The sequence below is a fragment of the Montipora capricornis genome, chromosome 10 (assembly GCF_036669925.1).
Source record: "Montipora capricornis isolate CH-2021 chromosome 10, ASM3666992v2, whole genome shotgun sequence".
In the NCBI taxonomy this organism is placed as follows: Eukaryota; Metazoa; Cnidaria; class Anthozoa; order Scleractinia; family Acroporidae; genus Montipora; species Montipora capricornis.
This window is the reverse complement of record NC_090892.1, coordinates 53,460,225-53,472,883: the sequence shown is the minus strand read 5'-3', so window position 1 is coordinate 53,472,883 and position 12,659 is coordinate 53,460,225.

Below are 12,659 nucleotides of genomic sequence, written 5' to 3'. Positions count from 1 at the left end.
ATATTTAAGAGCCGGATGAAAAGAGTTGACGGAGGTTATAAATTGATCGAGTTCTTCTCAGCTGGATGAAATAGCGCCGATGCGGTCGTCGATGTAGCGGCCAATACCAATACGACCAATACATTGGTGAGACAATACATTGGTGAGACAGGTAGACGACTAGGTGACCGATTCCGCGAACACCTTCGCGATGTTGAGAAGAATGACAAGGATGCATCTAAGCCAGTCGCTTGCCATTTTAATCTGCCTAACCACTCCAAAAAACACATGGCTATCTGCGGCCTTTCCCTACATCTAGGTAAGACGGAAAGCCGCAAGAATCTGGAACAAAAATTCATCTTTCAAATCAGCACCCTTAATCCTCACGGTATTAACGAACGCTTTTCATTTAACTAATATATTCCTATTTTTCACGTTGCCATGTTACCACCAATAGCAAGCTCCTACTCTACTATAAAGACTACACGTAACCCATAATCCCTCGATTCGCTCTGACGAAGGGCTAACGCTCGAAACGTCAGCTTTTAGAATCTCTGTACGGTGGCCAATTTACATTATCAACTCCGTTGATAAAACCAAATTGTTGTATATATAATGCAACTGATTCCTGTTTCTTACCTCTGGACATTAAGCATTTGTCATGCTTTTGAAAACCAAAAATGAATCGCCGGACTACGAAAAACCTTCAACAAAGTTTAGTATTTCCCACTTCTCAAGTTTTTCTTTTTCGTGCCAGAAGGACAGAAGAAATTCCCACCAATGATTATCAACGTCATGACCGATTGATGTCACCAGTGTCACGTGTGAGATTGAATGGGTCATTCACCTTGCGGTGGAGGGCTTTGTGAATCAAAGATCTAACTTCTTTTTCGGCTTATCAAATTTTGTTTCATACTTCATTTGTTAGTTTTTATTTGTGCTTAAAAGAAATACATATACATTGCATGTTCATCTCTACAAGGGTACCGTTTGGTGTCATGATAAATTCAGCTATCGGTATATTATCGACAATGCAATATTTCGGGTTGTCACTCGCATTAGCGACATGGATGCAACGATGGAAATACGAACATACGATTTAGACTCGTTAACACACCGCGCCCTCTCCAGTGAATCTTGCAAGTAGCGATTTCCTAACCTCCTACAGACGAACATTTCTCACTTTTTATTCGCACAAAAGAAAAATTGAGGTCATTGCATGTTGAGACGACGAGCATCCCCGTCTGTTTCATATGCGAGTCCCCCTCCCCCCCCCCGGGATCGTAAGGTACTATTTGGTGTCACGATAAACTCAACCACATATTCTCACAATATTTCCGGTTGTCACCCTCTTTGGCGTCATGTATCGATGAAAGTACGCACTGTTAGAGTCCAGCCGTACGCTACTTTTCTGAGAGCGTTAACGTTAACGCACTACATCGCCTCCTAGTCTGGAAGCAAATGTGGTACCGTGTGAAGTTCGTGCTCAAAGCAAGCAGCTAGTGTAAAAGTGTTCATTAGGACCTACTAAACATGAAAAGTTTTGGTGCCAGCTTTGCCACTTGCTCAGACGGCTTTTAAGGGGGGTTAAATTCTGACCTATGAAATCTAGCATGGAAACGAGGCTAAAACACATAATTCCTCATAACTTTGTTAATAATAGGTGAAAATACACTAAACTTGCTCACATGATTGGACATGATCCTCCCTGTTGATTTATGCTAATTTACTTAGGGCACGTGACCTTACGCATGAAAGAAAGGCTGAAACACATAATTTTCCATAAATTTGTCAAAAAAATCCTTGCTCACCTTAGTCAGTTAGACATCTTGCATCGATTGGTGCCACTTTGTAGTGTCACGTGACCCCATACATGGAAACGAGCATCGTGTAGGATGGCATTTGTCTTGTGAAATGTATTAACAACTACTAGGCAGATACATATCTGGTTATTCGAGTTCAGATATAAAAACTTCAACTATTCATTGTCCTATGGTCCATAGCACAAGGACGAAACGGATAAAGCAAATACTGCGGAGACTCCATTTGAGAATCTATCTTGTACACATAATCAATAATTTTGCCAACTTATGATGCTGGTTCCATGTATTCATTTTCACATGTATATTTGAACAAGGGCAGAAAATGAAAATAGCGACTACTGCTATTTTATATATACGGTCATGAAAGTCTTACTGAATATCTATATACATTGTTCTGTTGTCCATTCCTATGGAATTTCCTGTTCGACTTCGTCTTCATCATACTCATCATCACTCTCAGCATACTCGTTCTGGCAATCTTCAGAGCACAGACAGAGATCAGTACAGACAAGTCCGGCTTTTTGACACTGACAACGGTTGTTAGAGCAACGGAACTTGGCGCACTTGCATCGGACAAGCTGTATAATTGCCTCTAGAGCTGGTGGAAGATTTGTCATGACTGGTACCCACTTTCCATCTTCATCTTGCCATCCATAGCCTTCTGGTGAGGGCAACACCGGGTTTGCTACATGATCGTTGTTCCAAACAAGAAGCTGGTAGTGCGCTCTTAGTATGGCTTGATGGAGAGCAGCTTGTGTGGGCGGCAACCTCTCAGACTCAGCTTGATTTTTCTTAAAGAGGGACCATCTGGGGGCTTTGACAGTTTTGATGTCTGTCTTTGGTTGGTACATCCGACAAACCAGCTATTCCACTCCACTTCTTGTGCCGTCATCTGGCCGTTTCCCACAACCGAGGTTAGCAAGAGCTTGCAAGATAGGAGTGCTGGCGTTATCAAACTCATCCCAACAAGTGGCTTTTCCCTTTCCAGAGAAACTCACAGTAACATCTGCTCCGGTCAACGCATGAAATGCTGGCAGCGCAGCCGTCTTAGTGGGCCCAAGGGCGTCTGCGATTGACTTCAAGTTGATAACTCTACGACTAGTGCCGGTCCCAGTAACAAAGCAAGAGTTGGAGCACAAATCTGGATACCGTCGGAGAGCCAAAACAAGAACACCAGTGTCAGGAGAATATATAGAGAGTTGGGTAGCACCTTGAGCAGAGGCATCCAGAGCATGTAAAATAATCTTCGTGTCGGCTTCTTCTTGTGTACTTCGTAAATGCCTGACGTCTCTGTGCATTGCCTCGCATTCCATTCCCCATGCCACAACGACTTGTCTCCCATTAGCATTATCCTTCACATTCTTTGCGAGAAACGTAGTAAGTTCACCCTTGGTCTTCAAGTTGAATGAGCAAGAAGCTTCCTCATCGGCACCTTGGCGATGCGGGTAGAATCAGTGATGCGATAATAAATGAGAGCATGGCCACCTTGTCGTTTGACTCGTGCTGCTGATTTCAGTGAGGATGGTACATCATATCTGTCGAAGATTATGTGGAGCTCTTGTAAATCATTATACTTTACAAGCAAGCGATTCGTGATCCACTCTGGCTTGTCAAGTGGTTGGACTTGGGCCATTCATTCCATCAACAATCGCGACTTTGAATCCTGCGGTGGTTTCTTGTGTATTAGTACTAGGGCCACCTGCCTTCTCTAGGATATGCATAAGGGCACTCTTGCAAGAACAATGCAACATGGTACCATCTCGTGCAAACAAAGCTCTTGGGACAACAGTGAACTCATATAAGCCAACAGCCTCTTGGATGTCAATTTCTGGGCGGCTCTTGCACACCATCGCCAAACGAGCAAACAGATTTCTGTCCTCCTTTAACTCGATGATCGTGACTTTAGCTTTGACTTTGATGACCTTAGCACTCGTTTTCCAGGTAAGAAGATTGCGCTTCTTTACAGGAGCCCAGAGCTTGAGCTTTCCTGTCTTGATCCTATCTTGTACAAAAGCACTGAATAGCTTTCTCCCTTCTTCACTCTCATTAACAAGATCTTTCTTTTCTCATTCATCACAACTTTTGTGACCCAGTTGTAAAGATCGGTGTTGGTGTTTGGTCTGATGAAAAGGGATTGGTGAAGGTCTTGATTGTCTCAGTCAACTTATTTATGATGTTATCTTCGTGCGTCAAAACAGCTGAGTTTAGTTCTTGATGGTGTGCACGTTCCGGAACGAGACCCACCATTGCCTTGGCTTCTGTTGTGAATCGGGCTAGTTCTGGGGCAACGAGGAAAAACTTGGCTCGTGCGCTCTCATTCAAAGTGATCCCTACAAGCCCACCAGAAACTTAGATCATAGATCGACTGAGGTGTTCCAACGCAGTATCACCACCAACAGCTCAGAAGGGAACCTCCTTGTTCTTGTTCACTACCCAGTTTCCTGTGATGAACTCTCCATAGATCTCGGGGTCTGATGATTCGAGGGATGCCATTTCAGCTAGGTACAGAGGGATCATCCTTAGATAAAAGATCTTGTGCACAAAGAAGTACTTTGTGAACAACTCCAGTGCAATTAGATAGAGCTTCCAATCACCACTGCGGACTACCTGGATGAATGCGAACATCTCCATTACCATGCGCATGTATTGGCGAAATACAATAAAGAGACGATTTGTGGCATTCACAGCGTCAAAATCAGACATCTTCTTGGCTACTTCAGGAGACTGGATCGCGTTGGTAGAGCTATGGTGCGCGTCTGGATGTTCTCCTTAGTGCCTTCTTTGCATGCATCTCCAACTTTCGAAGAGAGTTCCTCGAGGGTACGACGTACATCAGGAGAGCCTTCTAGAAATGCTTCCAGGTATAAGGAAAATAAAGCCTGTAAGGTGATCATGTGTGCTCTTTTACCACGCTTAACATGCTTGCCATCGATTATCTGTTTAACAGTGGAGGGGCCATAAAGTTCCGACTCGATCCAGCACATGTCTATCCCACTACTGTCAATATATGACCCAATGGTCCTCAGCAAAGCCATAACCACATGCAGCTCCCCTGGTCGAAGGAGAATGTCTTGAGCTCGCATCGGGCCATCTGTAATCGCTTGGCGGGCAGATACAAGCCAAGGTCTAGCGATATGACTGTTTTCCTCCCGGGACCGACTACTCTAACAGAGATATTTTGAGCACGCATCAGAACTGTGAGGAGCGTGCTCCATTCATGAGCAGGATGTGCCAACAATGGAGGAGCACTGACACGTGTGACAGGTAGTGCGTCATTTACCAAAGAGTTGTACGCTGACCATACGGGTACAGGAGGCTCATCATTATCATCATCACTTGGGACATCATGGCCTGTAAGGGTACGAGACACTATCCAGGTAGCATTCTCATCACGAATGTTTTGGGGCAACTCTTGTTCTGATGACAGCTCAAATGTAGGGTACGCAGGAGAAGAGGACCTTGATGGCGGCTCCACGCATGGCATTAAAGATGTCAGCGATTCGGGCAGTTCTGTTACAGAACGGCATGAATTATTTGGCTCCTTTAACCTATAATAATGAAAAACAAAACGCAACAACAGCTACTTATTAAGCAAAATGCTGTTCAAGAAGGGGATCTTTTCTATCCTACATCCTAGAAATGGGATTAGCTTTTAACTTACGAGCTAGTCTTATTGAAACAAAGAAAAACCTGAATCACACAGACCAGTCATGCCAAAGTAAAACTATAATTAAACGTCTATTATCTAATTAACCCCCCTCCCATCGAGCACTTGGGATCATGCTTCATGCTTCTTAGTAGAACAGTTATGGTACCTTAATACAGGTTCTTCATCTTGGGGTTCCACTTTCTGATAAATAGCCATTGCTGTGGCGTGTAGAGTACGCTTCCCGTCTGGCGTATCCTCTGAGAAATCGATATTATCAATAGCAAAATATACGTGCCGTCCTTTCACGATATCCGGAGGGAGAAACATGCCACCTTCACTCTCTATGCCTTCAGAACAGTTTTCTCAATTTGTGACTCCACCCTCAACAAGCGATTGTACTCTACAGCCATGCCAAATCCATGGAGGAGATTAACCAGCTCTTTGCTTCGTACTGCTTGGTGTATTGTTAGGCTAACTGCGAGGTGTTGGGCATTTCTATAGTGCAGTAGACCGCTTTTGACCTCTTACTGTCAACCTGCCTGTCCGTTAGACACAAAGCTATTGTATTCTGCGCTAATTGCATTGCTGTTTTGTGTACCTCATTGCACTTTTTATCAGATAGTGTCTTATTGGGACCTTGGATTATCCACCTAAAGAAGCAGGTAAGCTCTTCGGGGCAGTGATCATGTGTCATTGTATCCAGAGAGCCAGAGAAGACCCATTTCTCGCTTCGATTAATAGCCTTTCTCACTATTGAAGCGGCATCGAAGAGAGTTTTCATAGATTCATCACTGTCAGCTGTGGATTCTACGATATGGATAGCGGCATCTCTACACTGCTTTACGCTGACCCTCTCGGGCTCATTAGCTCTAGTGGGCTTATGAAACTCAATTCCCTTTATTTCTTTCTGGATAAGCTCTTTAACTGAACGTCGACTTAGAATCTTTGGACTATTGTTCTCGTTTGAAATGGAATCAAAAGCTTGTTCAAACTGTGCTATGTTGAGTATTTCTCCGCTATCGAGGGCAGCTTGGGTAAGGTTCAAAAACTCCAGCTTAGCCGCTGTCTCACTTCTTGACCTTTCCTCTTCATCTTTGATAGTTTTACGCAGGACCCCAGTCACATGCTTCGCCCAGCAGCTTTTATGATATTTAATATCAATGGCACGAGCGTCAGTGCTGTCTAGAGCCGTCGAGAGCTTCACGAGCTGTTTAGGATCCTTTGATTGCTTTACTGCATTATAAAGAGAGCTACCAGCAGATGATGTTGACACCAAATGCAGAGGGTTCTGGTACTTCGCTTTCTCTTCACAAAAGAAGCACAGATTGCTGTCATAAGGGACGGTTTTCGACCGTGTAAGAAGACCCTGTTTAGTGAAATGAAATGAAATCTTTTGAGATGTCAAGGATGTCATTACTTTTTCAGCGATTCCAAGATGAAAAACACAATAAAGTAAAAAGTTAAAGTTATAAGCCATTATACCTAGCAATTACCTGAAGCGATTCACTTGTCTTTCTTGGAGCTTCATTTGGCCTTCTGACCTTTCTCTGAAACCTCTCTTTTACCCTCTTGATCTTTCCTGAGTGGTTGGTAGCACGACCTATGCCATGTTGCTTTTTCTTTAAGCTCTTCTATTGGTAGATCTTTAAGCACAAGCCACAATGTTTTCGAGTTGATGTCCTCGTACTTAGAACGTTCTTCGATGGCTTCTAAAAGCTTTTGATGGGAAGTTGGATTTTCAACAAGATTGGCTGTACTTTTTTCTTGGCAGATTACACATAGCTTAAAATCTAAAGGGGCATTAGACTGGCCAAAATCCGTCATACTACAAGCACTGTGATGACTGTAAGTACAACATGGCGGACACTCAAATATTTACCGCTGACCAATAGTTCCGGATCACAATCACCCAGGCCCCCTAGGTTAAGAATCCACAGGAATTTGTGCGAAATAGGATTGTAGAAATCGCTCACAATAAAGTTATATAAGCCACACGAAATACATTATCATTACACCTTTTTAGCTTTTATTTTTCTCATTCAAATGCTATACATACACATGGCCTATGTAAATTAGCATAAATCAACAGGGAGGATCATGCCCAATCATGTGAGCAAGTTTAGTGTATTTTCGTCTGTTACCCCCCCCCCCCCTTCCTTAAAAGCCGTCTGAGCAAGTGGCAAAGCTGATACCAAAACTTTTCATGTTTAGTAGGACCTAATGAACACTGTTACACTAGGTGCTTGCTTTCAGCACGAACTTCACACGGGACCTATTTTATGACATTTGCTCCCAGACTATCCAGTGAATCTCGCAAGCAGCGATTTCCTAACCTCTTACAGACCAAGATTCCTTACTCTTTGTTCGTACAAAAAATTGAGGTCGTTGCATGTTCATACCCGTAAAGTACCATTCGGTGTCATCATAAACTCAACCGCATATTCTCACGATATTTCCGGTTGTCACTCTATTTGGCGACATGCATGCGACGGTAAAGTACGCACAGAGTCCAGCCGCACGGTGCTTATCTTAGAGCGTTAAAGCATCACACTGTCTCAAGTGAATCTTGCAAGTAGCGAACTTGAAAATCCAGAACCTTCTTCTCCTTTCTCGTCATCCTGCGATCGCCTGGAACCGGTCTCGGAAAGTCACTTTTCGTCTCCATTAAATGGCAATTAAACATCACAGCTTTCTGCTAAATTAATCAGCCCAGCATCCAGCTCACTATTCCCTCCTGACTCTGATCAAAGTGATCCAGAGGAATATGGAGAAAAGGGTGGCTTGAGAGAAAATGAAGAGGATGAGGATGATATGGGTTGCCAGCCATTAGCAGAACTTGATGAAGATTCCCATGAATCAATGACGCGAGGAGGAGCAAGTGGAGAAAGTGCCATCGAAACTCAAGGTAAAATGATACGTACTGCAATTGCGTGGTTTCATAATAGCAAAATCCTGCCGCGTAGTTTTTTGCTCTCTACGCTCCAAATCGAAAAGACTTTAATTACGAAGCCCGAGGCTGCCTTAGATAACAATCACTAAAGTGGGCACTCTGTTGTTGTTGTTTGCAGACACTACCTGCTTGCAAGACAGCCACCGTAAAGATAAATGTCAATGTCTTTGTTGGGGCTACAGTATTTCTCTATTTCGATTCCAATTTATCGGAATTACAGCAAAGTTCTGTTCGAGAACATCTACGTTTTCAAGGAGCCACAATAACTGAATTTTATCACAAGAAAGTCGACATTATGTTGTTAAACAGAAGCGCCACGAAAAAGCAGAAAAAGGTTTAATATTAAAAACATCCTCATCACTAGGTGCATTGATGCTGCGAAAATCTCATGATAAAAATAAGAAAATATGAGATTGTAAAAACGTTTTTCAAAGCGCAAAGTTAGATGGGATAAAAGTTATGTTTATTGAAGGTGTCGCATTAGGGGTGCGACCACTTATAATGACCGGATTTGGAAAAGATGTTCTTCGATGTTAAGGGCGTTAAGACAGGGTTGATTGACAAAAGAGGTCAAAAGAAGTGTAGTCAAATACTGTGGATTACAAAAAAATAAGTATTCGTGTTGCAAGTGCCAGCCACATACAAAATGCAAAGGACGATACTAATTGGAGAGAAGTGGACAAATTAATAAAAAGGCAACAGACGCCCGAAGAATTTGTAGAGTCAATGATAAGAAAGAGTGAAAATAACATGGAAGGAAAAACTCAAAGTCTGTCGAAATTTTCAAAACTAAAAAAAGTAGGGAAATATAATGCGTAATGCGTTTTGTCGAGGTTCTTGGTCTATATAATGCCATTAAAGAAGAAAAAATCGCTTGTCTGAGATACCATTTACTTTTACAAAAAACTGATGATAAAAATTACGGCTACATCAAACCTGGTCGATTTTTCAACCGAGGTCAAGTACATGTATGTTAACGTGCATGATATTACGAAGCTCAAAGTGAAACCATGATTAATTAAACAGTTGTGTGATTTATCGTTCTTCTGAAAATAAACATTTTTACAATTCGTGCGATCCACTCATTTCTCCGCCTTTTAAACAGACGTTACGAAAATAATTTGTGAAACATGAAAATGAAGTGCCTAAGTGTTTACAAATTGGATAAACAAATGCCACGAGAAAAATAAAATTGCATTCATGCAAATCATTCTGAACGGTTGGCACACTGGAGGCATTTCTCTTACGCGCTGGGTGCGTTAGGGGGACCCTCTGTCTCCCTTGCTTTATTTTCTTTGCATGGAGGTCTTGGCCTCCCTCATCCGCAGCTCTCCTGGGATTGAGGGGTTTCTCCTTCCTGGTGCCAGCAGACTCCAGGCGCGTGTTTGCCTGTATGCTGATGACACCACGGTGATCCTTGACCGACCTTTTTTTAACGTCAGCGTTAATGAAAATGGTTCTGTCGCCAAGCTTAATCTTAGTAAAACTGAAGCAACGTGATTGGGGGCCTGGCGGTCTCGTTCTGATGAGCCCCTTGGCCTTACTTGGGTTAGAAAAATGAAGATCATTGGCGTTGTCTTCCCCGCCAATCTTACATCGTCAGTGGTCTCAGGTTATCGGGCCAGGGTTTTCTCTCGAGGATCACTGGTCTTTCGTACGGGATTCGTTTACTGAGAATTTTAAGAATGATGTCGTTTGGTTGATTATCCTTCGTGGCGTCAAGGTGCGCGATTCTCTCTTCAACTAGGGTGTTATCTCTTCTAGTCAATACGCCTCTTGTCCCCGACGTCAGACAATTGACCATTGCTTTTTAAACTGACGTAGGGTCAAGAGGGTCTGGTTGCACTTTGCACCAGCCCTCTCCCTGGTGCTTGGTTCCCAGTTTGCTGTAAGTCTTTTAACCGTTTTTTGCTTTCGCTGGCTTCCTGCTGGTGCTAAGAGGACCCGCATTGCACGCCACTTGGTGAAATCCATTCCCTACGGCATTTGGATCTTTCGGAATAGGGCCACCTTTCAAAACGGCAGAGAAGACCATCGGGCGATTATCCGTTATGTCCGTAATGATTTAAAACAGAGAGTTTTCCTAGATTCTAAGCGATTTTCTCAATCTCGCTTCCGCGATCTTTGGCTTCTCGACGGTTTTTGTGCCCTGGAGAGCGGACTTCCCCGCGTTATAATCTAGTTGTACATTTAAACCCTTGTAACCTTTTTGTCCGCGCGCTGTTCGCGATGTCCGCTATCAGGCGTTCTCTTTAAGCGATTTGTGCTGTTCATGGACTCTACCGTTAGGGCCCCGCGCTCTGGCGGCTAGCTGCTTACTCCGACTTTTGGTTTCAATGGGTTTTTCTGTGCTTCCTTTTCTTTAGTGGCGTGTGTTTGTAAATAGCTTGTTTTAGTTTTTATTGGAAGCAAAGGTTGTCTTTCACGAAACAAAGTAGCTCTCCATGGCTGCTCATTGACCAGGTGCACTGGTTGTGCGCATGCGTGATTTGCTTTTTTGTTTTGTCACTATAGAGTTCACAGACCAGTGGGACACATTGTCTTTGCAGGACGTAGATAAACGACCTAGCACTACATTGAGTTCTAGTAGCTTATTAGGTAGAGCATCCGACTTGTGTTACGGAGGTTGTAGGTTCGCTTTTTGCCTAGGACTCTATCAGTTGACCGGCGTTGCCAAGCAACATGAGTGATATTGAAGTTGTGGAGCCTAATTACTCGAAGGGAAAGACATTTATTATTATTATTTCGTGGATGCCTGTGGCAGGCGGCCACGGTAAAAATTCGAGCCCGTTCCTTTTTCTTTATCTTTTTTTCTTCTTCCTGGTTTTCTTCTTAGAAGTATCATACGGTAATTAGCCACTTGCTTGTGTTTGTCACTAGAGTTAAGCCCCCTGTTGGCTGGGGTTACTACTTGGATAGGTGACAACACGTAACAGCCAGTGGTGTTGATTTTTTCTCCTTTTTTTTTCTTCTTCGTAGTCACCCGCGCACCGGTGGCTCAGTTGGTTGTGCATCGGGTTATCACGCGGGAAGTCGAGAGTTCGACTCCAGCCGGACTCAGGACTCAGGGTCTTAAAATAACTGAGGAGAAAGTGCTGCCTTTGTAATTACACCCGCAAATGGTTCGACTTTCAAGTCTTCTCGGATAAAGACTGTAAACTGGAGGTATCGTCTCATAGCCCTTGTTGAAAACCAAGTAGTATGGGACGTCAAAGAACCCACTCACTTCTCGAAAAGAGTAGGAGACGTTGTCCCCGGTGTTTTGGTCTGACCTAATCTGCTCGAGGGCATCATTTACTTTCTGAAATAAATTGTAAACTGGGTAACAAGCAGTCTGGCCAAAGTCCCCGACAAAAAGCATTGTAAATTAGTTCTGAAAAGCCCCGAGGGGGAGAGACTAATAACTTCACTTCATTTCAGATCACTTCTAAAATTGCAATGTTTTTCTTTATCCTCGTATCCCGCGTAAAGAGACACGAAAAGGTTTTCACCAGACCAGACTGGCGGTTTAAAATCGGGCCCTCTCCATATCAACAAGGCAGTTAGTTACCAATCTGGTTTTTGCATTGTGTTTATAACATTTTGCGCGATTTCGAAGATGGTATCCACCTCTTCAGATTGCAGTTTTGACGCCAATAGGTAAGGCTTTGCTTTTTTGGCTCATTTATGGAGTGGATGAGGTCAAGAGAAAATGAGGGGACAGAGAGGGAGGCTCCCGGTCCAGCCCTTGGGATATGTCATGCCCACGAAAGTTATTTTTAGACGAGCGGAAGTCTTTGCTCTAGCGGAAGTCTGTCTTCCGAGACGTCCGCATGCAGGCTAACCTCGGTCTGATGTTTGCCGCCATTTTCTCTTTTCACTAAGAACCTGAAGAGCCTGAGATAAAGCGCTTTCTTGATTCAAGTCCTATTTTTTAAATCGAAGTCAATCTGTTATAGTTGATGAGGCTTATTACTTATCGCGTGATACCGAGTATGGTGTGCGGCATGCAGACATCTGTCCTTGGCCCAATATTATATTTGTTATATACATCTCAACTTGGCGATATTATCAGGAAGAACGACATGGAATCTCATTTTTATGCGGATGACTCGCAAATTTATTTTTCCTTTGATTCTGCTACACCAAACTGTTCGTTTGTGGTTTCTCGTATGGAGGCTTGTATTCATATGACCTTGTGTCCTGGATGTCATGTAACAAACTGAAGCTGAATGGCGATAAGACGGAACTTTTAATTATCAGTCCTCAACATCAACTT